This window comes from Rosa chinensis, chromosome 5 (assembly GCF_002994745.2).
Source record: "Rosa chinensis cultivar Old Blush chromosome 5, RchiOBHm-V2, whole genome shotgun sequence".
In the NCBI taxonomy this organism is placed as follows: Eukaryota; Viridiplantae; Streptophyta; class Magnoliopsida; order Rosales; family Rosaceae; genus Rosa; species Rosa chinensis.
In genome coordinates this window covers 56,372,368-56,398,686 of record NC_037092.1, presented here as the reverse complement: position 1 = coordinate 56,398,686, position 26,319 = coordinate 56,372,368, and the positions used below count along the sequence as shown (strand labels likewise).

Below are 26,319 nucleotides of genomic sequence, written 5' to 3'. Positions count from 1 at the left end.
GTCTACGTGGACGACATGTTGGTCAAGAGTATAAAAGCCAGCGGACACGTGGCAAACCTCAAGATCATAGTTACCATCCTCCTGGCCTATGGCATGCGCCTCAACCCAGAAAAATGCTTCTTTGGCGTCACCGCCAGCAAATTTCTGGGTTATATCGTCAGTGAACGAGGCATCGAGGCTAACCCGGACAAGGTGCAGGCCATACTCGACCTGGCAGACCCTGAGTATAAGGTACACGTCCAATGCCTCCAAGGCAAGTTAACCGCCCTCTCTCGATTCATCTCCAGGCTCACTGACAGGTGTGCCCCATTTTTCAAACTACTCAAAACAACTCACAAGAAGGTCATCAACTGGAACCCAGAATGTCAGGCGGCGTTTCAGGGCTTGAAGGATTACCTGGCGGCAGTCCCACTACTCTCTATCCCTGTGCAAGGAGAGACACTGTTCATATACCTAGCGGTATCGGTATCAGCGGTGAGTTGCGCCATTGTCCGGCGGGAGGGACAGGACGAGCTCCCAGTTTTCTACGCCGGCAGGGGCATGAACGGGGCAGAAACAAGGTAATGCAGAACCCTGAACATTCAGGGCGCCTCAGCAAGTGGGCCATCGAGCTCAGTGAATTTGACATAGACTACAAGCCAAGAACCGCCATGAAGGCAGTAGCGGACTTCATCGCCGAGCTCACTGAGCGCCAGCCCAGTCCCAGCACGGAGAATGAGCCCGGGACGGAAATGGTCACCGCTAAGGAGCCAGCTCCCCTACAATCAGATTGGAATCTGCATGTGGACGGCTCCGCCAGCGCCAAGGCCAGCGGCGCAGGAGTCATCCTCACGGGCCCTGGGGGGCTGAATGTGGAATACGCACTAAAATTCAACTTCAAAGCCTCCAACAACATGGCGGAATACGAAGCACTCATTGCCGGCCTACTCCTCGCCATCGATTCAGGGGCTGACAGCGTCAACATCTTTAGTGATTCCCAGTTGGTCGTTAATCAGGTCAATGACAGCTTCCAGGCCAAGGACCAACAGTTAGCGGCATACTTGGGGTACGTTAAGACACTCCTCAAGAAATTCAAATTTCATAACATCACACAAATCCCCAGGGAAAAGAACGCCAAGGCTGATTCACTGGCAAGGCTAGCAACCGCCCAGCCACATCAGAGTCCAGCGGACACAAGAGTGGAATGTCTTGACAAGCCAAGTATCACAAAAACCCTGGCGGAGATCTTCAACATTGAGGTCAATACCAGCTGGATGGACGAAGTCATCGAGTACAAGCGCAACGGCACATTGCCGGACGACAAGGTTAAGGCGCAACAACTCCAGCGGAGGGCAACCCGCTACAACATCCAGAACGGCAAGCTGTACCGCCAGGGATTCACCCATCCCAACCTCCGCTGCCTAACCCCAGAGGAGGGAAAGGTCGTTCTGGCAGCAATTCATGGCGGAGAATGCGGAAACCATTCAGGCGCCAGATCCTTAGCCAATCGCACAATGCGACAAGGCTATTTTTGGCCTACTCTCGGCGACGATGCCCGCCAGGTAGCAAGATCATGCCACAAGTGCCAACAATTTGCTGACATCCCGCATGCACCGGCGGAACCACTATCGGTCATCGTCGCCCCATGGATCCACTCAACTTGGGGCCTGGATCTGATGGGAAAATTTCAAACCGCCAAGGGCCAGTTCAAGTACATTATAGTGGCTATCGACTACGACAGCAAGTGGATAGAGGCGGAACCACTAACAGCAATAACTACCGCCAAGGTAATTCACTTCCTCTGGAAGAACATCTACTGCCGTTACGGTGTCCCACACACGATAATCACCGACAATGGCACACAATTCAACAACAAGGAGCTCATCTCTTTCACCGCCAACTTGGGTACTAAGATGAGTTTTGCGTCTGTCGCCCACCCCCAGACCAACGGTCAGGTCGAAGCAGCAAACAAGATAATCAAAAGGCTGCTGAAGAAAAAACTCGACAAAGCAAAGGGTCTATGGGCGGAGAAACTCCCGGAAGTTCTATGGGCCATCAGAACAACCCCAACTTCCGCAACAGGTGAAACTCCCTTCTGCATGATGTTCGGAACGGAGGCTGTCCTGCCCATTGAGGTCTCTCAACCTACCGCCAGAGTCGAGGGCTACCGCCCAGAGACCAACACTGACGGCATCAACCTGGACAAGGACCTCCTGGAGGAAAGGCGACACAGGGCCCACCTATGCAACCTGCAAAACAAGCAGCGGGTATCGCGTTTCTACAACGCCAGAGTCAAGGCCCGGAACCTCCAACTGGGGGACTGGGTAATGAAGGAAGTCATTCCACCGCCAACAAAGCTTCGCCCAACTTGGGAAGGTCCGTACAAAATTGTGGAAGTCGTTAGCCCAGGCACCTTCTACTTAATGGACAAGGATGGCGTCACAACGACCCACCCTTGGAATACCGAACACCTTCGGTATTATTACAAATAGTCATGCCGCTACCCAAGAGCATCTTGACTTAGCTAAATTTTTGTTCAATATTTAGCTAAGGGAAGCTACCCAACGGGTACTACCCCTCTTTTGTAAACGCTGATCAGTCAGCTATCAATGAAACGAGGAATTATTCAAACCATTGTTACCAAGTCTAGCACTGAGGGCAACTGGCAACGCCAGGAATCGTCAGCGGACCACGTCCGCTACGTGGTGCACTTGGACCAATTTTAATTCCTTTAATGTTTCATTGCTTGGCAAAAGAAAAATCTCTACGTCAAAACTCTAGCGGTACAAACACATCATGACAAACGTCAAACTCTGAAATTTCATTTCAGGGCTGGGACTCCCCACCCAAAATAGTTCATTATTACAGTAAAAAAAAAAAACCCTATGGAAGTCTCAGCTGGCTTCAGCGGTTGTCTTCGGCTTCTCCGGCTTCAACTGGCGGCGGCACGACCGATCGGCTCGCCTGATCGGACCCTCGAGCTGTCGGACTGGGAGTCTCCATTGTACCATCCGCCCGGGTGTGTGCCTCCAGAAATCCGGCACGTGACACCTCCGACGGGGTCTGCTGGGGAGTCTGCTGGGACCTTTCCGGCGGATGGGAGCCACTTTCCCCGCTGCCCGAATGAGTACCTGCCGCAGTGGGAGGCACGACTTCTGTCTCCGGCGGGACACCCTCGACCACCGGCGCGTCGGGCTGTGACGCCTTTACAAAGTCAATGGCGCCCTTCCGCGTCAACATGTCTATATTTGCCCGGGCCCCAGACTTCGCCGCTTCGGTCAATGTCTTTTTATACTCCGCCGACATCTTGAACGCTTCAACGGCGGCGGCTGCAGAAGAACTCTGTTCATTTTTCAGGCGGTTGACCTCCCCGTCCAGCCGCTGCATCTCACCCAGTCTGGCGGCAGACTCCCGCTGCACAATGATGAGCTTCTTATCTTTAGCGGCTATCCGCTCCTGCAGCAATGCGATCTCCTGCTCCAACTGGGAGACGCGTTCATTCCTCTCCACGTCCCGCCTTATGGCCGCGTTAAGCTTGCCGCGGGCGTCCGCATAGTCACACTCCGCCTTGGCCAGCCCCTGCTCGGCCTCCACCAATCTCTCCTTGGCCTCCGCCAGCTCCCTCTGGAGACCTCCGATCTCCCCCTGAGCTCTTCCTCAATCCGGGGCTGCTTAGACGCCGCCTCGAACATATCATGTAACCCCGCAGATATTTGACCAAACGCCGAGCTGAAGGGCGATTGGTCAATTGCCGTCGGGCGCGATATGCCCGCCAGACCCCCGAACCCCAGCCGCTCGCACAAATGGAAAAGGAACGCCCGCTCCCCTTCTGTCATGAATGGCGCATACTCGGCAAAGGAGTCCAGATCACTGACGGCTGCTGCCTCCCCCTCCGCCACTGCACCCTTCGACGCAGCTTCTCGAGCCTTCTTTTGTTGGCGGACTCCGATCACCACCTCTTCTTCCTCTTCCTCGACGGGGGAGTCAGGCTGCCGGCGTTTTCTCTCCAACGCCCGTTGTGTCCCAGCAGCGGTCCTCGTCACCCGCACCGGCGGCTCACCCCGGGACTCGGTGGCAGTCACCGTCGGCTGCACCGTCTTCTTTTGAGGACCGCGCCGGGTGGTAGGCATCCGCTCCCGCGGCCTTGTACCAACATTCCCCCTCTCCCCGCCACCCACTTGAGTGTCCGCCTGCACTACCGGCAGGCCATCCTCACCCAGGTGGGAGTGGTGCGGCATCGGCAGCTCCACCGCAACCTCAGACTGGCTCAGCACCAGCGTCTCCGGGTTCACCACCGTCTGCTGGGCCGCCAACCCCTCGGCATACATAGCCTCCAGAAAATTTTCTATCTCGGCGCGATCCATTGCTTTTTCGAAAGCGTCGCGACTGGATTTGTTACCGGGCGGGGTTTCTGAAAAGAAAAACACAAACACCCGTCAGTCCGGATTTAAAAAAAAAAAAAGGTGGTGAGGTGTGGCGGAGTGGCTCTCACCAATAGAGCGAGTTAGCCCCAGGTCGACCAGCAATTCCCAACCGGTCAGAAGACGGAAGTCAAGCAAATTGCGGTTCCGCCAGCAGCCGCGGATCCTCGCCACGCGACACTCCTCTTCGCGCGTCAGAATATACCTTAGTCCCGCTGCACAAACACAATAATCATTAGCAAAAACCGCAGGTTTGCAAAAGTTTGAAACCGCCAGTTAGTTTTAGCGGAAACCAGTTGCCAACCTCGGATGGGCTGGAATTCCGACTTAGTCTTAAACGTCGGCCCCTCCACATTCGACCTAGTATGGTACTCCCAGCCGTCTGTGGCGACGCAGAAAGTCCCCCGCCAGTAGGACATTGAGTCCCTTAAATTCTCAATCAACTTGGGCGCTCCCTGGCGGCGGCTTAGGTTCACGCACCCTCTGCAACCTCGGCGCTTCACATACTCTAGTTCGTAGAAGTGAAGCACTTCCGCCACGGTAGGCCCCTCGCACCCCGACAAGCGCCACAGGGAGTTCATCGCCAACAGCAACCGCCACATGTTGGGACAGATCTGCCCAAAGGCAAGCCCAAACTCGCACACAAGAATTTGGAGATTGGGCACTAGCGGGAATGTCACTCCTTGGCGGAATATGGCCTCGTGCACGGCAGCACATCCCGCTGGGAGCATCGAGGCCTTCTCATCCGCTGTCGGGGGGCGCAGCTTCACCGAGCCCGGCAACCGGAACGTCCGCTTCATCCGGTTAACAGCGGCGGCATCCATCCGCCCACCTGCCTCGTCGACGGCGGTGCCATCTGAGAGGTACCACGCCGACTCGACATTTTGGCCCGGCGCTTCCCCTTCGCCAGCGGAGCCGCTAGCAGCGCTATTGCTCGCCAAGCGCTCGTCACGCCTAGCCAACTCACCTGCCCTAGAGCTCTCTGGTCGCGAGCCACGATCCATAGCTATTTCCCAGGGGATGGTCCGAAGTGGCTCAACTTCAAGCGGTTCTGGCAGTGAGGTTCCTGCATGGGCAGACGGACGCAACGAGTCAATAAAGGTCATATCCGCCACGCTGAACGACACGTCAGACCCGGAATCCTCACTGCTCGAAATATCTATGACGTTGGCCATCCCAAACCCTAAAACCCACATCAGTTAGCACAAATACAGATCTAACCTACTCTCACATCAGATACAGCCAAAGATGCCAAGAACAACTACCCACAAAAATACCAAAACAAAAACAACCGCACGCTCAACCCAGATTAGACCGTCTAGCAAAACCCAAAACCCCAACTTTCTGTCAAACACCGTAACCTCCCTCAAATCTCTCCCTACACCCTCCGAAAACAGCACAGAGGCAGTATCATACCATTAACAGAAATACCAAAACCCAGAAACCACCATTGCAGATTCAATGAAACAGGAAGAGGATCCGAAATACCAACCTCACGTCGAAGACTTTGGAGTGCAGTTCGTCTTCACTAACAGTGTTCGTCCTCTCCAGTCCGACTACTCCACGCAGGCCCGGAGATCTCCTTCGCAATTCGCAGGCGAACAAGGTTCGAAGCAGGCAACTCAGATTTGAAGATTTTCCAGAAATGTCGAAACTCGCTCAGTTCCCCCCTTTTTATGTCAACATCAAATAATCCTGAGCCGTCCGCTACAAAACTACATCACGTACCAACCGTACACGTGTCCCACGTCTTCATTAACTCCCTGGATTAACCGAGGCGTCGCCTCGGTTACGAGATCCATCATTACTCGCATTAATGACGAGAAGACGGCTAGGCTTAGGAGGCAAGCCTCCAGACGCTAACCCTCTCAGAGTTAGCCACGTGTCCACCGTCATCATTCTTTGGCTTCCAAGGGAAGTCGCCACCTGACAAGTAAACCCCCCAACCATGGCAAGTCTCCGCTGAGCGAAACCCCGCCAGCAGATCCTCACTTGTCATCTCCCAAGTGACGGAGTCTCCGCTGAGCGAAACCCCGCCGGCGGATCCTCACTTGTCATCTCCCAAGTGACGGAGTCTCCGCTGAGCGAAACCCCGCCAGCAGATCCTCACTTGTCATCTCCCAAGTGACGGAGTCTCCGCTGAGCGAAACCCCGCCAGCAGATCCTCACTTGTCATCTCCCAAGTGACGGAGTCTCCGCTGAGCGAAACCCCGCCAGCAGATCCTCACTTGTCACCTCCCAAGTGACGGAGTCTCCGCTGAGCGAAACCCCGCCGGCGGATCCTCACTTGTCATCTCCCAAGTGACGGAGTCTCCGCTGAGCGAAACCCCGCCAGCAGATCCTCACTTGTCATCTCCCAAGTGACGGAGTCTCCGCTGAGCGAAACCCCGCCAGCAGATCCTCACTTGTCATCTCCCAAGTGACGGAGTCTCCGCTGAGCGAAACCCCGCCAGCGGATCCTCACTTGTCATCTCCCAAGTGACGGAGTCTCCGCTGAGTGAAACCCCGCCAGCGGATCCTCACTTGTCATCTCCCAAGTGACGGAGTCTCCGCTGAGCGAAACCCCGCCGGCGGAGCTTCTCTCCTCATTTGGTAAACGGGGCGTCCTCCGCAACACAGCGCACCGCTGGCTGACCCCATTTCTCATCTGACAAGCTGCGTACTTTATTCAGCGCAACACCGCTCAATAAAATACCAAGCACGTCTACTTGACGCTGCTTCCTGCTACATCTAGCGGGGGGACTTCCGCCAGCGGCGGATCCCGAGGCCACGCCTCTCTGACAACTCCGCCACGCGGAGTTACGGTCAGAATGTCCCTACGGGACACGGGGACTAGTCAACAGTCTACGACAGCCCTGATCAGGTACGTTGACCCCCGTCACCTGGGTGCTAAGATTGGGCTCGCAACCCAACACCCTCTGCTCCGTGCAGCGCTGCTCCGTGCAGCTCCCCCTCAACAAACAATAACAACGACCATCCGGAGGTCCATCTTAGCCGGGGAGTGGGGGACTCCCTGGGGGCCTAGCAGGGGCCCACCCGAAAGGGCACAAAGCGTTTGCTCAATAAATCCATGGTTGACAACGCACTGACGCTAATTATGCTTCTGCAAAGTCTAGCGGGAGAAACGCTTCAAACCGCCGATCAACTCCCCAACCAAGATTGCCCTCCTTGACTGGGGATTTGGGGGACTTGTACATGCATGTCCATTTGCAAGCATAATTAGCTATAATGAGCCACGCTCATGGTACCACCGGGGGTACCAACGCCCACCATATGAGTGACTGACGTAGAGACAGTTAGCCGGGCTACCGCCTGAGCCCCGGATCAACCCCAAAGCACCGCCGACGCGCCGCCACGCGCCGTGTCAAGATGGCATCAGAAGCTACTGAAACTGGGAACTGAAGCACCATCAGTCCCACATCGAAAACAAGGAGAAGATCATCCTCTTCCTCACCTATAAAAGGTCCTCTCCTCTCTCCTCATTTATTACGCATTCAATACTTACCTACTGTTACTTTGTCAACATAAATACATTGACTAACTTAGGCATCGGAGAGTTGAAGACCGCCCGGCGCGGTCTCCCTCTGACGCCCGTTGTATTTTATTTGACAGGTAACGGGAACCCTTCACAACAAAGATAGCGATCCGCCTGCCGGATCAGCGTTAACTAAGGTCCAGCTACCGCTAGACTTTTAGACATTAACAATGACAATGAAGGAGAAAATTATGATGAGGTTAAAATGGGGAATACCAGACGTGGTGGAACTTAGGCCTTTAATGGCTGGGGAGATGGCAGCGAATCCGACTCCGGGATGGGCGGCGCTACACAAGAACCAATTCCACCAAGGGCTATCATTACCGCTGCCCCGGTGTCTACAGTATCTCTTGAGGATGCTAAATCTGTCACCGGGGCAGTTGACTCCAAATGCCTGGCGACAAATTTTGAGTATGATGGCAATGTAGGACTTGTGCCAGCAAGGGTGGCCACCATAAACGAATCCCGAGCCATGTATCGGGTTTTATACTTGAGGAAACAGTTTTGGCAAGGTACGGTGACATTTTCCGCTCAGGACTATGAGCCTCTAGTTACTGACATGCCCACCTCAGAAAGCAAGAAGTGGAGGAACAAAGTTTTTCTCACTAGAGGGCACTAGCAAATTAAGAATAAGAAATGGCACTTAACGGGTACGTTTCAGGCCATCGGGGATCAATCGTACTCATTGTTGGAGGTCGAAAGAAAAAGGATAGCTCGTGTATACGCCGTATGGAGTGAAGAAGAGAGAAGCTCGTATAGGTTCATTCGGTACTCCATACTAGATAAACTAGGCATAGGAAGACTACCTGGTGAGGCTAGCGTATCTTTCTTTTTTTTTTTTTTTTTTGGTACTCCTGTGTTTGACCGACCTTTGAAATTGTTTATAGTGAAAGTGCCGAAGAGGAAACCCCGTAAAGGTAAGGAGGACGACAAGATGAACGACAACAAGTTAATAGACATGCTGATGAGCCAAGGAGAGGATGCGTTTCATATTGACGTTGACCTGGGGTCGAAGGTTATGGATAGCTCGATTGAAGAATTTCTTCTCAAGATTCCTGATGAAGGGTACGGTAACCCTGATCCTGACACCCCGTCACCCAGAGCGAGCAGCCTACTGCCAGGGACGTGGTTACTATTGCTGACCTCGGGAGAAAAAGGCGCCGGTATCTGGCTCTGTTTCTTCCCGCTCTGTTGGGTTAGCTGGAAGCGAGGAGGTCCTGCTTCCAGGTGAGAAGAGGAGGTTCCATAGGCATCACCATCGGAGTGGGGATAAACAGGAGTTCACTTATACCGGTTGAGATGTTATAGGGATGGGACCCAAGAGGCAGAAGAAAAGTCATCCGGGACCAGAGCTGTCGCCTTCACTTGGGATGCTGTCTCTGGCCATACCATTAGTCCCCAAGAAGCCCATAAAGCAACTGCTGAGCGAGTACGGGGTTGCTGATGAGAAGTTCGTGTGGTCTATGCTTGCCGCTGAAGGACATAAACCTAGACCGGGTATGGGCGAAGGACAACACTCCCTAAGAGAATCGGCGCATAGCCCGAGAATCAATGATGCGGATACTGGTCCTATATTTTAAATTATTTGCCTACTGTCTGCACTATTTGTGTGTACTTACAGGGTGTTACAGGTATTATTCAATGTGTACGCAATCGACGCTAATGAGGAAGATACTCAGTTGAAGGAAGAGGTTAGTAACCTCTCCGGGCAAGTGAAGTATCTGCATGGGGAGAAGGCGAAGCTGGAGAAGGAGCGGGACTCCTCGAGGAAGAATGTAGAGTCCTTAACTCCTAAGGTAACCAAACTGGAGGTAGCGGAGAAAAGGATCTCGGAGCTTGAAGGCGAACTTGCTGGGGTAAAGGCTAAGATAGAAAGTGCCCGGGACTCTATGAAAGAAGCTGAAAAATCTGCCCAGTCCTAGAAGGTCAAAGCAAAGTATCTGGAGGAGCGCCTTCCTATCAAGAAGCAAGAGGCCGTTGCCGGGTTCAAGGGCTCCCAAGAGCTTGTCGATATGCTTCTCGTTGCTCAAGACAAAGCCGTGATTACCAAGTACAAAGAGTGGGTGGCAGTCGGGTACCTGGACAAAGCCAAATTCAGGCGGGGACTGCTGGAGAAGAAGAACAAGGAGCAAGAGGCCAAGGAGAAGGAACAGGGAAGCCAGAGTGCAAGACCCGAAGGAGGGGCAACTGGTGGTCATCCTGATGTTCATAGTTAGGAAGTTTGCCTTCCGGGGCCTTATTTTGTTGCACCCATTTTTTGAACAATGGCCTCGAGCTAGTATTGGGGTTAATCATTAATTAAATTCCTTTGCCTCGAAGTACGGGGTTGCTTCCTTTTTATTTATATATATATATATATATATATTTTGTTAAATGGAAATGTTTAAAGGATTAAAATTGCTTGTATTTTATGCCTTACTAAAGCGTGTATGTTTAAATTACGCATTATCGGAATAAAGTAACTAACAATGTAGCTTGGTTGTCCGGTAGGTCCTGTTACTAAGGTAAAAATGCAAGTAATTGTCTGAATAATCCATTTTTCCATTCAAAGAAACACTAGTGGCTTACACAAAATGAGTACCCGATGGGTAGCTTGCCATAGCTGGATGATCAAAAGGTAGGGTAAGATGCTCTGGGAGCTATTTGTAATAGTACCGGAGGTGCTGCGTATTCCATGGATGTCGGGAAACGACTCCGTCCATGTCCGGATGTGAAGGGTCGCGAGACCTACTTCCTCGACGATTTCGTAAGGGCCTGTCCAGGAGGGATCCAGTCCTCGGGGCTCAGGGTAAACCTGCTTCATGACCCAATCCCCCAACTTTAGTGTCCGGGACTGTACCTTGGCATCGTAATAACGAGCTATTCTCCTCTTGTTTGTGAGATTATGCATGTGTGCCACATCCCTTCACTCCTCGAGCAAATCAGCATCAAGCTGTAGGCCCTCCACGTTGGTACCCGCATCAAAGTATTCGATCCTGGGACTATGGATTTGCGTTTCAATGGGGAGGACCGCCTCAGACCCAAAAGCCATGCAGAAAGGGGTCTCTCCGGTAGCCTTTGTCGCCATGGTTCTAATAGCCTATAACACCTCCTTATCTAGCAGGATAATAAACCCCAACCCTCTGTCAAACACCTAAAACCCACCCCCAAACACAAGTCTAGACCCTCATATACACCAGGATATGGCAGAAACCACTTCGAAACCACAAAACCAGATACTAACAGAAACAACAAAAAACCCAATGAAACAGGGACGAGAGTCAGACTACCAACCTCAGATGGGAACTCTGATGTGCTCGAGGGTGCTCTTCTTCGCTTTAAGAGGTTTTTTGTCCTCCATGGATATATAACTTCACGGAATCGTAAAATCTTCTCCTCAGATCTCAGACTTGAAGACGACGATACTGGTTCGAGATGCAAAGTGTTGAACCACTCAATCTCCCTCTCTTTTATGTCAACATCAAACAAAGCTAGACCGTCCACTACAAAACGACATTGCACACCAGCCGTACACATGCCCCACGATCACACTTACTCTCCGGATTAACTGAGGAGTGGCCTCGGTTACAAAAGCCATAATTACTCCCATTAATGGCGAGGATGCGAGCGTGCTGAGGAGACGTTATCCCACATACGAACCTAGTGAATGATGGCCACTTGTTGAGCGCCGTCAAACGAAGAGTCTATCCGAAGTAACTGTCCACAAAGAAGGTATACCAACCTTCAAACGAGAGTCTCCTCTAAGCGCAAACACCGCTAGCAGAACTTCTCCCTTTTCCTCTTGCAAGTGAGAGTCTCCACTAAGTTCAACACTGCTAGAGGAACTTCTCCCTTTTCTTCTTGCAAGCTAGAGTCTCCTCTAAGCGAAACACCGCTAGCGGAACTTCTCCATTTCCTTCTTGCAAGCGAGAGTCTCCGCTAAGTTCAACACTGCTAGAGGAACTTCTCCCTTTTCTTCTTGCAAGCTAGAGTCTCCTCTAAGCGAAACACCTCCAACGGAACTTCTCCTTTTTCTTCTTGCAAGCGAGAGTCTCAGCTAAGCGCAACACCGCTAGCGGAACTTCTCCCTTTTCTTCTTGCAAGCAAGAGTCTCTACTAAGCGCAACACGCCTAGCAAAACTTCTCCCTTTTCTTCTTGCAAGCGAGAGTCTCCACTAAGGGCAACGCGCCTAGCGGAACTTCTCCCTTTTCTTCTTGTAAGAGAGAGTCTCCGCTAAGCGCAACGCGCCTAGCGGAACTTCTCCCTTTTCTTCTTTCAAGCGAGAGTCTCCGCTAAGCGCAACGCGCCTAGCGGAACTTCTCCCTTTTCTTCTTGCAAGAGAGAGTCTCCGCGTTCCGCCTAGCAGAACGTCCCCCTATCTTCTTGCACACGAGAATCTCCGCTAAGCACAACTACGCTATTGGAACTTCTCCGTACCGCAAGCAAGACAGTCCGCTGAACGGCAACTAGCCAGGTCCCCACAACAATTCTTGCCCCTTACCATCAGCGGAGGGACTTCCGCCAACAGAGATTCCCGAGGTGACGCCTTACTCTGACAGCGACCGCCATGCGGCATTACAGTCAAACCTATGACGACCGCCATGAGGCGTCACATAAGCTACATCCCTACAGGACAGGGGGACTTGTCAACAGTCTACGACAGCCCTGATCAGGTATGTTGACCCCCACCATTTGGGTATCAAAGATTGGGCTCGCTACCCAACACCCTCTGTTCTGCGCAGCTCCCCTCAACAAACAATATGACGACCAAACGGAGGTCTATCTTAGCCGGGGAGTGGGGGACTCCCTGGAGGGCCTAGCAGGGGCCCACCCGGAAGGGTATAAAGCTTTTGCTCAGTAAGTCCATGGTTGACAACACACTAACGCTAATTATGCTCTCGCAAGTCTAGCAGAAGTAACGCTTCAAACCGCTAGGCAACTCCCCAACCAGGATTGCCCTCCTTGACTGGGGACTTGTACTTACATGAGCATTTTCCAAGCATAATTGTCTAGAATGAGCCACGCTCATGCTACCTTCAGTGGTACCAACTACCACCAACGGTGTGACCTATGGAAACACAGCCAAGCAGGCTACCGCCTGAGCTTCGGCTCACCCCCAGATCACCGCTGACGCGCCGCCATGCGCTGCGCCAAGATAGCATCATAAGCTCCAAAAGCTAGGAACTGAAGCATGTCAGTCCCACATCGAAAACAAACAAGAGGTCAGCCTCTTCCCAACCTATAAAAGGTTCTCTCCTCATTAATCACGCATTTACTACTTACCTACTATTACTTTGTGAATATAAGTACATTGACTAACTCAGGCATTGGAGAAGAGAAGACCGCCAAACGCGGTCTCCCTCTGACGCCATTTGTATTTTACTTGACAGGTAGCAGAAGCTCTGAGAATATCATAAGTAGCGATCCGCCCATCGGATCAGCGTTAACCAAGGTTTAGCTACCGCTGAACTTTGGACATTAACAGTGATCGAGTGTGCCTGGAAGTAATGTTTGAGCTTCCGGGCCGACACCAGGAGGGCCAATGCTACCTTTTCAATGTCCGGGTACCTGGATTCTGCACTAGTGTAACCTTTTCCAGTGTAGTACACCGAGTACTCGCAATCAGAATCCCGCCTGATCAGAACGGAGCTTATAGCGGTTGAAGATGCCGCAAGATATATGTAAAGCATTTCTCCGGGAACAGGTTTGTAAAGCCTCTTTGTGCCAAGTATGCCTTGAGGCTGAGAAAAGCAGCTTCGTGCTCTGCGGACCAGGCTATAACCTCGACATGTTGGGTTTTTAGTAACTTGAAGAAAGGAGTGCACTTGTCCGTGAGTCTTGAAATGAACCTTAACAGGGCGGTCACCTTACCTGTAAGGGATTGGACATCGTTCCGGTAGGTGGGGGATATCATGTCTAATATAGCCTGCACCTTCTCTGGGTTCGCCTCTATTCCCGTGTGGCTAATGATGTACCAGAGGAACTTCCCAACTTCGACCCTGAAAATGCACTTCTGTGGATTTAGCTGCATACTGTTGCGTAATATGATGGCGAAGACAATTGATAAGTTGGTTACGTGGTCCTTAGCGGTTAGACTTTTGACCAACATATCGTCCACGTATACCTCCATGATGGTACTGATGACATTTGCAAACATGGAGTTGACAAGTCGCTGATAAGTAGCACCTGCATTTTTTAGTCTAAAAGGCATGACATGGTAACAATAAAGACCTTTGTCTGTGGTGAAAGCAGTGTGTTCCTCGTCGACGGGGTTCATCTGAATCTGGTTGTACCCGCTGAATGCATCCATAAAGCTGAGTAACCGGTACCCAGCGGTTGAGTCAATTAATTGGTCAATTCGCAAGAGAGGGAAGCTGTCCTTAGGGCATGCCCGGTTGAGGTTGGTATAGTCTACACACATACACCATGATCCCGGCGCTTTCTTTGGTACCATGACCACGTTGGCTAACCACCGGGGATACGTCACTTCCCTGACAAAATTTATTGCTATTAACTTCTTCACCTCAACCTGGATAGCCCGGTACTTATCATGCGTGAAGGCTCTGCGCTTTTGTCTTACCGGTGCCGAGAAAGAGACAATGCTGAGGTTGTGCATGGCTATGTTAGTTAGAATACCGGGCATGTCCTCGTATGACCAAGCGAAAGCTGATGCGTTAGAGCGGAGGAACTAGATTAGGTTTTCTCTGATAGCCGGGGTCAACTTGGTACCCATCTTGACAATTCTGTCAGGGAATTCTTTGGATAACACGACTTCCTTAATGTCCTCCACGACACCGGGCCATTCTTCATTAGAGTCAGTATCATCTCTGGGGTCCTCATACCTGTCCGTGAGAGGGTCAGTGACTACGGGCAACATTTCCGACTTTCCCCTACCCCGAGATATCGTTAAAGAATAGCATTGCCTCGCCGCAGCTTGATCACCCCGTATGGTCATGAGCATGTGGCCTGCAATGAATGTCTTTAAATGCCAGAGTGCCGGTCGACCCAAGATAGCATTATAAGACGAAGCACAGTCGACCACAATGAACTCTGTTTTGATGGTTGAATAGTTTGGACGTTCTCCTACCGTGATCGATAAGTAATCTGATCTGAGTGGTTGGACGATATCTCCTGGAAAGCTGATAAGGGGTTCATTGTCCTGTGATAGCTTGGCCAGTCCTCTGTTCAAGGCTTTGTACGCGTCATGAAATAACACACTAACAGAGGCCCCGGTATCCACGAGCACCCGAGAAATTATGTAGTGGTCCATTTGGAGCCTGATCAGGAAGGGGTCATCATGCTGCATCTTGAGGTCAGCTTCCTCTTCCTGCAAGAAAGTGACGGACTGCCACTCAACGTTGCCTCCTTGCTGCGGGGTTTTGTGGAAATTGAACACTTTTGGGTGGCCGAAACTAGAGTTTCACTTCTTTTTCCGGAGAGGTAAATCCTTCAGGCCTCCACCGTGGATCGTGAGGATCCGGCCATATATGTCAATAGCTCCTATCTCTTTAGCGGGTAGGTACCGTTGAAGCTTGCCTTTCTGAATAAGCAATTCGATCGTATTCTTTAGAGCCATGCAAAGGTTAGTGTTGTGCCCAACATCCTCATGATATGTACAGAATCCTTCGGTATCCTGTTATGTAAGTTTGCTTTTTGGGAACTTCTGAGGTGGTGGTCCAGGTATCTCTTCTTTGTTCTCATTCCAAATAGTTTAGTACGAAGCGTTTAGGATAGTAAATACCTCGTACTGGGGTAGGGGTGGTGCTCGTGGGCCTTGTTGTGCCCTTTCCTCGCCGTGGGACCGAGTGGTCGCGTAACCACTAGACCTGGACGAGGACTCTTTTCTCCTCTTGCTTGAGTTGTGGGGTGATTGTCCCTGATCATGCACCCACTCCCGTTTTCGTGGCTCATCCCTGGCCACCAGGGCCGGGTTGGAGATCCTTCGTTCTGTTCTGACGTTATCCCCGTATTTTTTGAATTAGGCCTAAGTGTGTCTGATGGCTGTGGCCATCAGCTCGTCGTAGCTAGCTGGGTTATGATGATTAATCCTGTACAGGAACTCCCCGGGCCTTAAGCCCCTCCTGAAATCCAGTTCGGCCAGTTCCTTGTTAAGGTCCCGACATTTAGTGGTAGCCGCCTGCCACCGGTTGGTGAAGGATTTCAATGTTTCATTCTCCCCCTGCTGAACCTTTAGCAGTCCTTTTGGGGTGTGAACCCCATCGGTATGTAGGATGAATCGAGCTATGAATTTGTCTGCGAGCTCCTTGAAATTCCCTACAGAACCAGCCGGCAATTCGTAGAACCAACTCAATGCTTCCCCGGATAATGTCTTCTGGAACATGTTACAACACACCTCATCTGTGTATCCCTTGGCGCTCGTCTGTGACCGAAAAGCCTGTAGGTGTTGGTACGGGTCTCCAATTCCCTTGTAGTCAATCTTCAGCGGCTTTGATATATTCGACCGAATTGCACCTCTAACCTGCGGGGTGAAAGGACCCGGACGGTCTTCGTAAGTGGTCAAGGGTCACCAGGTGTCCCTATTCTCTGCTGCCTCTACCCTTGCCTGAAGGGCATGCAAGGAGTTGCCCACTTGTAAGAGCAACACCGTATTTGGATCAGTTACTGGTGGCTCATTTTGAGTTGGCTGGGGCAAAGGCGACGGTGGCATATGCCTCAGGCTCTCCAGATACATATCTATCGGTATTTAGATGACCCGGTGACCGCTTACCTTGGACGGAGTTGCCGCGGTGCCGGTTACTCCCGTAATTGGGGCAGTATTTAACTCTGCCGTTACCTGAGATGCGCTAGTGAGGGCCTGGGTGAGTGCCTCATTATGCTGGTGCCTTCGGCCTAGCGCAGTGTTTCATCCTCCAGCTCATGCAGTCTCTGTTGTGAAAGGACATTGGTCTCTCTATCGATTCTTTGTTGTTCCTGATCGATCCTGGCTTGTTCCCTGAAGGCTGCGATCTCTGCTCGCAAGGACTCCAACTCTGAGACCGAGGCCAATTGATCCGGGATGACTGGTGGGTTGATTGCGTTCTGTAGGTCCAATAATCCAAGACCATATGTTTCTCTTTTAACACTGGGCGTCCCTGTCGATGATGTGCCCGGAGAGAATACTAATGCCAGAGCAACACTTCTGCCCTCACATGTCGTTTCTTCCAGCTCAGTCATGATTCGAGTCCCCTATCTGGCGCACTAATGTTTCTGGTGGCTTTCTTCGGGTACCTCACTCAGAATGCTATACCACCTGGGGTACCGATCCAACTCCTCAATCCTGTACCAAGAACACAGCGTTAGAGGGATAAACCGTACCGGACGGTTTATGCCCCTCTGATGCCTGAGTAAGATACTAATATATAAATGAATTATGTAAATAGTGGATAAAGGAGTTATTACCCTCAAAAGGTTGTTGTGCTGATCCTTTTATACTCAAGCCTGGGGAAGGAGTTCCCCATCCTCTCAATGTGGGACGCAGGTTGTCCCTCTGTAGTTATATCAGCCTTCTGTAGTGTAATTAGATGGACTGTGCTGGCCAGGCCCCGAGTCTCGGGTGTCCGGGGTAACATCCCCTATGGGCCCCGTCATGGTGGGTTTGAACCCGGCCCATGGCATGGTACCTAGGTATCCCTACGGGCCCCAGCTGATAGTGCCAAACCTAGTGAAGATTTCTCTAGTATGTACAGTCTCAAGACTCTATGAGTTTATGGAATTGAATCAGTTTTTACTTTTGAAGTAGCTCCTTCTTGCTCCAATTTCATCTTTTGATTTCCACTTTTCACTTTACACCTTCTAGGTCACAGTCCAAGTTTACAACAAGTATTCAACGGACAGGCAATTGAAGCGTGGTTCTCTTATCAAATGAAACTAGAATGGGTCTAAAGATATAAAACCCAATTCTGACCCGAGTCTTGAAGGTGAAACTTTTTCCATACTATTTACCTGTTTTTTGTTTTGTTCTGTTTTCTTGACCTTGAATTTTGAATGTTCATGTAATGATTTTTCGTCAACTAATAACTCAATGATTAAATGATATTTCAAAAGGAAGAGACTTAGGGCTAGTTTGGGATTGCTGTGACTTTTAAAAAAAACTGATGCTGCTGTGTTGTGCGAATAATCAGCTCTGAATTAAAATAGTTTCGTGTTTGGTAAATAATATTTTTAAAAGTTATGTCAGTACATAAAACAACTGCAGAGCATGTTTTGATTCACAGCAGCTTATAAAAGCAACCTCTGGGCTGCTTCTAAAATCTGCTGCCAGTGACTTATAACTTTCAATTAAAGCTGCTTTTTATTTATTTACCAAACACAAAAAAAACCTAAAATTTTGAACAAAAGCTGATTTTTTTAAAAGCGAAGCAATTCCAAACGGGACCTTAATTGGCTTTTACGTCCAGTTACAGATTTGAAGTTTGGGCATATAGGTTCTGCTCTGCTTTTATAGTTTTATATAATGGCTGGAGCATTGGATGCTCCAGAACGAGAAAACCTGGAGTATGTAAATTGGGGAAACTTTGGATGACATACGCTTTGTGGATGACCAGATACATTTACCTGTCAATAACGTAACAACGGAATAGCTTCTAACTTGAATCTTTTTTACCATGTAACTACTATCAATTTGAGGGAGAAGGTACTGATCCGTGAGGAGGAGGGGGGATTTTCGTGTTCCAATTCAAGGAACAGGAGGTGAAAAATCGGGTTCTACACGGAAGCCCTTGGTACTACAGTAACTCGATGCTGTTGTTGGCGGACTACGACGGGGCTAGCGCTCTACCGGAGATTCCTCTGCACTGTTTGGAGGTTTGGGTGGCAGTTAAGGGTCTGAGGGTTGCCATGCGCAATGACCGGGCTTTAACTCGGATTGGCAACGTTCTGGGAACTTTTGTTAGGGCTGACCAAATTGCATTGCGGAGGAAGGAGGCTGTCCAACGAATCCGGCTGATCCATGACGTTCGCCGGTGGGTCTGGGCTAAGCGTGAGTTTTGCTTCTCCCTGGATTTGACGGTGGTGCTTGAGTTCCAGTATGAAAAGTGCCATGGCATCTGTAAAGGATGTGGTTTCTTTACTCATGCCGGAAAAGACTGCGACAAAGGTTTGCTGCTGGGGGAGGCCGAGTTCGATGCAGAGTTGTCGCCGGATATAGCTACTACACCATTGCCAGCACCTGCTTTGAAGGAGGTCGTGGTTTCTGGGTCTGTGGTGCCGGAAGTTGGAGGTGGACTGGATGCAGGCTTGGCTGTGCAGGTGGAGGCGGAACTGGGTTCGGTGCTTCCCTTGGCGCCTCCGAGGTCTTCGGCGGGAAATCCTGATTATGAATTAGGGTTGACTGTTGAGCCGGGGTTGACCAAGGAAAGGGCCAGTGGGCCGTCTATTGGGCTTTTTGGGTCTGAGGGTTGTGGTATGTTTTCATTTGGACACCCATCTAAAGTGTTGGGTGTGCGACGACTTCGTGAGGAGGATTGGGTCGAAGACGGAAAACGCATGAAGCTTGCTGATGGCTTAGTTGAGGTTCCTGTTACTGATGGGAAGTTTCCGAAGAAAAAGGGTAGGCCCCGTGGTCATCGGAATAAACCTAAGCCTGATCCTGCTTCGGCTATAGTGGGCTCGGTTGAGGAGGTAATGGAGAAGACCACCCTACCCCAAGAGGGTTAGGGTTGTTGTCCAACATTGTCCTTGGTGAAGCTGTTGCTGGGAAGGTTGTGGAGATGTACACCAATTGAGGTCTTAGGCATCAATGCTCCATTCTAGCTGCTTGCTTGGGATTATGTCGGTCTGCGTTTTTCTTTTGTTTTTTTGGCTTTGAATAATTTTCTCATCTTGTTCCGCTCTCCTATCTCAGGGTTGGACAGGTGTAGACGCTTTATTTTGTTTCGTGTTTTTTAGCTAGTTTGGTTTTTTTTCTGCTTTCTCTAGGTCTATCTACGTTTTCGCAGAATGCTTTGTGCTTTGATTGTATTAGGAGGGGTTTTTTTTGAATCCCTCTAGCTTGACGGAGAGTCGTCGTTTGATTAATATATTCGGAACCTGATTCCGTTTCCCTCAAAAAAAAATTATGTATAAAACAAATTATCAATTTAAGTTGAAAATGATGTTATATTCAATTTCCCACCAGGGAATTGCTAAAAGCGTCCTTGATGATGTAAAATGCCTATTTTAGACATAGACTATGAAGCATTATGAAGCAAGCAACATGTATCATATATCTAATTTTGGAGCTGAAAAGAAGCTCTTAGCCATACAAGAAGAAATTTCCCACCTTTAAATGACTTATTCCAACTTCTCAAGGCTAGTGAATAAGTCGGAACAATTCATTTGCTAACATTCTCAGAGTTGCTACTTGTACAGATACGCGAATTCAAAGAATTGACTTATTGCAGATTCATATTTAATTACATGAAAAATGGATTAAATTTACAGAATTCAATTGCCACAAGTTCAATGGACTGTTAGCAACCTTTCCAGTATGGTGTATAGGGTTCTATAGACGTTTGACTGATCAATCCTCCAATATAGTGTATACGTCCTTATTCTCTGTCCCAAATATCTCATCAGTATTCTACAGAGTCCTGAAATGTTCCAGTTATTTATAGACAAGTAACACTCACTCAATTAACTGTAAAATAGCACCAAAATTAATCATAATGCAAGACCTGAGCTCAATTTTCTTTGCTCGTGGGCGTTTAATTCCTTAACCTTTGCCAAAAAGGTGCCAAACTGCTCACAAGACAAATGACTCCTGGCAATAAGCTCACAAGATCAGAAGGTCAAGAAATTAAAGCATCCACCTGTTCATGCGACAAATGATGTCTGGCGGCAATAAGAGGAAGAAAAATTACAAACAGATAATGAACTCTATTATTTGACTTTCTAGAAGACTAACTAACTCGCTGATGTAGTTAGTTATTTACTTATTTTTAAAGGATCCTCCCGTCACTTTTCACCGAACCAGTCCGATATTTTTGAACAAATTTAGGACCTTAATTCACATAACAAAACAAACCATGTATAATCTAACAAATATGTAAAACATAAAAGCTTCTGAGCTCCATAGAACATGTTCTAACCTTAGCAGGCATAGGCAGTTTTAAGCTCAGGTCTTGCATTATGATGGGCTTCAGGTGCAAGTGAGAGCTTGCTGAATAAATCTGTTGGTGGCTCCTTCATAAACCTCTTGTCAAACTTTAATTCCCTTGGACTTGATAGTCTGCTTTCCTGTTTGATATTTGGGATAACGTACACCAGTTCCTTCTTTACTTAACAATGTCTTCCTTTTAAGAGAGAGTACTTTGCATTTATCACTTTCGGTAGGGGTGGGCACATGTCGTGTCGGGTTGGGTCGGGTTAGGGCCCAAACCGTTTCCGACCCGGATCTTTCGGTTGGGCCAAAACTCAAACCGCCACCGACTTTTTTTTTGTGGACCGGTTTTTTGGTTGACCCTGATTTTGGGGTCGGGTCGGTTCGGTTATGGACTTTTTAAATACTAGCCCAATTTTCAGAGTTTACAAATTTTCTAAGGCCCAATATTGAAGTTTTCCATATTTTTCAACATGTTTCAGTGACTACAACTTTCAATGGCCCATTTTCTGGAGAAGAAAAATGAGCATCAAACTTCTAAGTTTCTAACACAAACATGTCACTGATCAAAATCATCAAATGATCAATATATGATCTATCAACCTAATAGTTTACCGACTCACAAAAACCAAAAAGCAAGCATAATACTAATCTAGAACCAGAAGCAAGCAACTAAATCAACCAAACAATACAAATCCAAAACAGTTCTGAACCACTTAAGTTTACAGACCAATTAAAATTCAAGAGTTCCAAACATTCAAACAAGAAGAAGAAAGTTCTAGAGTTGACAAGAAATAAAAAATGTCAAGAACATAAGCAACAAGTGGATTTGTCCTGTTCATTCTTCAGCTTGGCTTCTTGCCTTCTTCCCCAGTTCCCTTCCATCAACCATAATCTGTAAATGAAGTATATTATCAACTGTAAGAGATAGGAAGAGCTGCAGTAATAATCTAACAATAAACTAATCTAATTAACTTTGTATTTTGTACCAAGCACTCAACCACATCTGCAGAATCACTCGTCAATATCCGAAAGATTGGTAATTCCAACATCTAGCAGAACAATCATGAAAACAATGTTACATAAAAAACTAACAGATTTGAGCAAAAGTAAAAAGTTTAAAGATTTGAACAAAAGTTAACACTTAAAAGAAGGAAATTTCTTTTCATTGAAAACTTAGAACAAAAGTTTACCTTGCTCAAGTTTCTCCAATTCACCGTAGACCTCAAGTTCAGTTTTGGTTGGCTCTTTGAATAGAGACTTTCCGGCAGCCTTCAACCAATCCGAGCAACACACGAGGCATTCAACCATTCGAGGAGTCAAGCTGGCCCTAAAAGGATCCACCACTCGGCTACCAAGGCTAAAAGCACTCTCTGAAGCCACTGTGGATGCAGGGACAGCAAACACATCTCGTGCAATTTGAGACAAGATTGGATTTCGAGGAGCATTTTCTTTCCACCACTCTAAGATCTGGAACTTAGGATTAGAAGGGTCTTCAGCAGCCTCCAAAAGATACTTATCAACCTCATTTTTAATCTCCACCACATCTTTCTCTTGTCTCAACATCATAAATTCATGGATATTGGCTGCATGGCTATCATCCTCACCTTGAGCAGCACTGCTGGAATCAACTTTAGGTAGTGTGATATCCATACTTGCTTGTGCAGCCTCGGGATCAGAATTTGTATACTCATTAAAGAGTTGCAGAAACATGGATTTCACTTCATCAACCATCTCAGCCACCAAAGTTTTGTCTTGCAGCAGCTTTGGAAAAAAGTACTCCAGATACAACATCTTATATCTATGATCCAACACAACCGCAATCAATAAGATCTTGTTCATGTCTTCTAACTTTTTCTAGTATTTGTCGAATTTTCGCTTCATTGATGCTCCTATGCTCACCATTAGAGGATCGTCACTTTTCACACACTTGTCTAACTCAGCAACAATTGTACACATCCATAACAGAGGCTGATTTGCAGTCACACACTTGGTACCACTGAATTGAAGAGTAGCATCATAGAATATTTTCAGAAACTTCACTAATCAAGCTGCTTTCTCCCAATCTGCACTATTCAGAGGCCCCTCCCTTTTTTTCCCACCAATCCTTTCTTGGAAGTAACTCTCAAACTGAGAATCTTCATCTTCCATTCTCATAAACGCTTTCTTAAACTTCACAGCAATGTCTAGCATGAAATAGGTAGAATTCTACCTAGTGCAGACATCCAATGGCACAATCCCACCCTTGCTCTCGATCTTTTCTTGAGCAGCACACTTCTGAAACCTTTCTAACCTAGCAGGTGAAGACCTTATATACTTAACACAGTTCCTAATCCCATCAATACTTGAATCCAACTCCTCCATGCCATCCTTAACAATTAAATTGAGGATGTAGCAGCAACATCTCATGTGCAAAAATGCACCATCTAACACCAACTCCCTCCAATTCCCTATTTTCTCCCTCATGTAATCAAGTGCCACTTGATTTGGAGAAGCATTGTCAACAACAATTGTAAACACTTTCTCTATTCCCCAACCTATAAGACATGACTCAACAAGTTTCCCAATAGTTTTACCCTTGTGATTAGGAATTACAACAAAGCTTAGGATTCTCTTATGGAGAGTCCATTGGTCATCAATGAAATGAGCAGTTAAGACCATGTAATTAACATTTTGGATCGAAGTCCATGTGTCGGTGGTGAGGGAAACTCGCTGTCCATAAGTGGCCAAGATATTTTTAAGAGCAGTTTTTTCATTTTGATACAAATCCCATATATCCCTAGCAATGGTTCTACGAGAAGGCAGATGAAACTTAGGTATTGTTACCCGCATGAATTCCTTAAAACCCTCCCCCTCAACATGACTAAACGGCAATTCATCTCTAATAATCATCTTAGCAAGCAAAAGTCTAGACCTATCCTGATCATACTGAACAGCCACAACATTACCCCCATTTTCAATGCTATCAAAAGTCAAGTACCTCTGTTTCTTGGCAGGTCTGTACAACGGACACTTCTTGCACTGATAAAGCAGATGTGTTTTCATGCTTGACGTCCCATTAGACTTGGAGTGGCAGGCATAAGTCTGTGGGCAATAGTTGCACTTCGCTCAGGGTTTGGCCATCGGAGTCCCATCTGAATTCTTCATCTTCGTGAAGTGCTCCCAAGCCACGGACTTGTTCTTCCTCTTCGATGTTCATTCCAGTCCAGGAGCATCGGTATCAGCAGTACAGTTAGTGGGTTGACCTGAGACAAGGGCAGTGGTGGAACTGAAACAATCATAGCAGCAGCAGTAGGGCTTATTTCAGAAGCAGGGAATGAGGGAACTGAAGTCCCTATGCTTGATGCAGCCTCTACGCTTGTGGGAGTAGGCGTCACAGTGTTTGAATTCCCTTCCATCATCTGAACAACAACACAATTTACTGAATTTAGAACGGACACAAGCTATAACACAATTTATCAATACTGTGAAATGAATAGAAACAAATCTCCCAAGCAACCAATTTTGATATATATATATATATATATGTATATGTATATGTATATATATGCACTGTGAAATGAATCGAAACAAAGCTCATCAGCAACAATACAAGCTATAAATCAAAACCCTAAACATAAGCTCATCAGCAACACACAATAACACAATATAAAGCCGAATCTCATAGTCAACAGTTCAACACTCAAAACACAACAACATAGTCAAAACACATAAACATAGTATAAAGCCATAGCAACATAGTCAAAACAAAGTATAAAGCCAAAACCCAGTATAAAGTATAAACTGTGAACCCAAGATCGAAGAGATTTATTTTCTGAAAACTCACCAAAGAAATGAAGAAATCAATCAAATGTGAGAGAACGAGACTGCGAGAGAGCGAGCTAATGTAGAGAGTTTTCGTCTGGGACTCTGAGTTCTCGTCTGGTCTGGAGAATAGAGAGAGGCTGAGAGCCCGAGCAGCTGTGTGGAGAGATCCAGATGCAAATGAGAGCTAGGGCTCCCTCTTTTCAGTTTTATATGGCCATAGGGATTCTCTGAGGTAAGGTATATCATAACGATATATGGACGAATAGGAAATAAACAACTAATAAAAATAAATAAATATATATATATATATATTAATTAAATTCGGTCGGGTCGGTTTTTGTTCGGTCAGTCTCAGACCCGACACCGAACCCGCACCGCATCAATTCGGATAGGCTCGGTCCTTTGAATTTTTTCGTTGTTTTTAATCAGGTCGAGCGGTTTCTCTCCCATTTTCGGTTTTGTGCCCAGCGCTAACTTTTGGCAGAGACAGAGTTTGGTCCTTTAATCTCTGTGGAAAACACAATCAACATGTAAAACCCATCACCATCACCACCTAAACTGAAGTCAGTTTCCAGTTTTCACAATTGTAGTTCACTAATTGAGCTCAACCCAGCCTCAAAATGCACACCCAATTCGATTGCAACCACAAAATGATTCTTCTATGTCAAATTTTTTTCACCGATCAAGAATTCAGCTAGATAAATTCAAATTGAATAAACTTTAAATCCAAAAGCAAACGACTTACAGGGGAATTTGAGCTCTGTGGGCTGAATGCTAAGATGTTGTCCGGATTCGGTATTGAATTGGGAACTAGGGTTTCGCAGAGTCAAGAATAACCTGAAACGGAGGGACACCCACCTCAACCGGAAAGAAAACTGGACTTGGCTTCATGAACTATCAAGAATTGGTCTTCTCCTGTTCTTCTAATTCTTCTTGTTCAAAGGGACCCTTCGGAGACCAAGAAGAATCTCGCTCAATGGTCTTCGCCACACGAACTATCAAGAATTGGTCTTCGCCAACTCTGTTCTTTCCTCCCAACTTTGTTCTGGCTGCAATTCCGCCTCAACCAGTGATAAAACAGAAGATTTGAAAGATCAAGTTTAAGGTCGATCAAGAACCACGTCCCTCCCACACTACTCGTGGTAAATTTCGTTTTTACTACTGTTCCAATTTTTTGGTCTTCGTTTGAGTATTGTTCACTAACGGACGACCGAGTAACGACTGTTAGCACACTGCTGGTGCGAGTGACCCACGGTGCATGGAATCCTCTCCGCGTCAAAATAATATCAAAGTTCACATGTTTGAAAGTGTGTCACTTAGATCAATTAATTAAGTTGTCGGACATTTATACCGTATTTTGATAATATCAGAGTTCACACATTTAAAAATATGTCACTTAGATCAATTAATTAAGTTGATTGTAGGACATTTACCATATTCTGGAGTATCCTATAATATTCTGGAATTCCCACTATGAGATCTGTCTTTTCACTAAATACAATGGTGAAAAAATTCTAGG

General features: G+C 47.8%; 1 long non-coding RNA gene across 1 annotated transcript; it reads right to left on the bottom strand.

The window, feature by feature from the left end:
• Positions 1-20,272: 20,272 nt before the first annotated feature.
• LOC121049536 lies at positions 20,273-25,807 on the bottom strand. The gene is made up of 2 exons (XR_005800665.1): positions 25,546-25,807; positions 20,273-20,703 (listed from the first exon to the last, which is right to left on the bottom strand). It is a non-coding gene; the product is annotated as an uncharacterized LOC121049536 (long non-coding RNA).
• Positions 25,808-26,319: the final 512 nt, after the last annotated feature.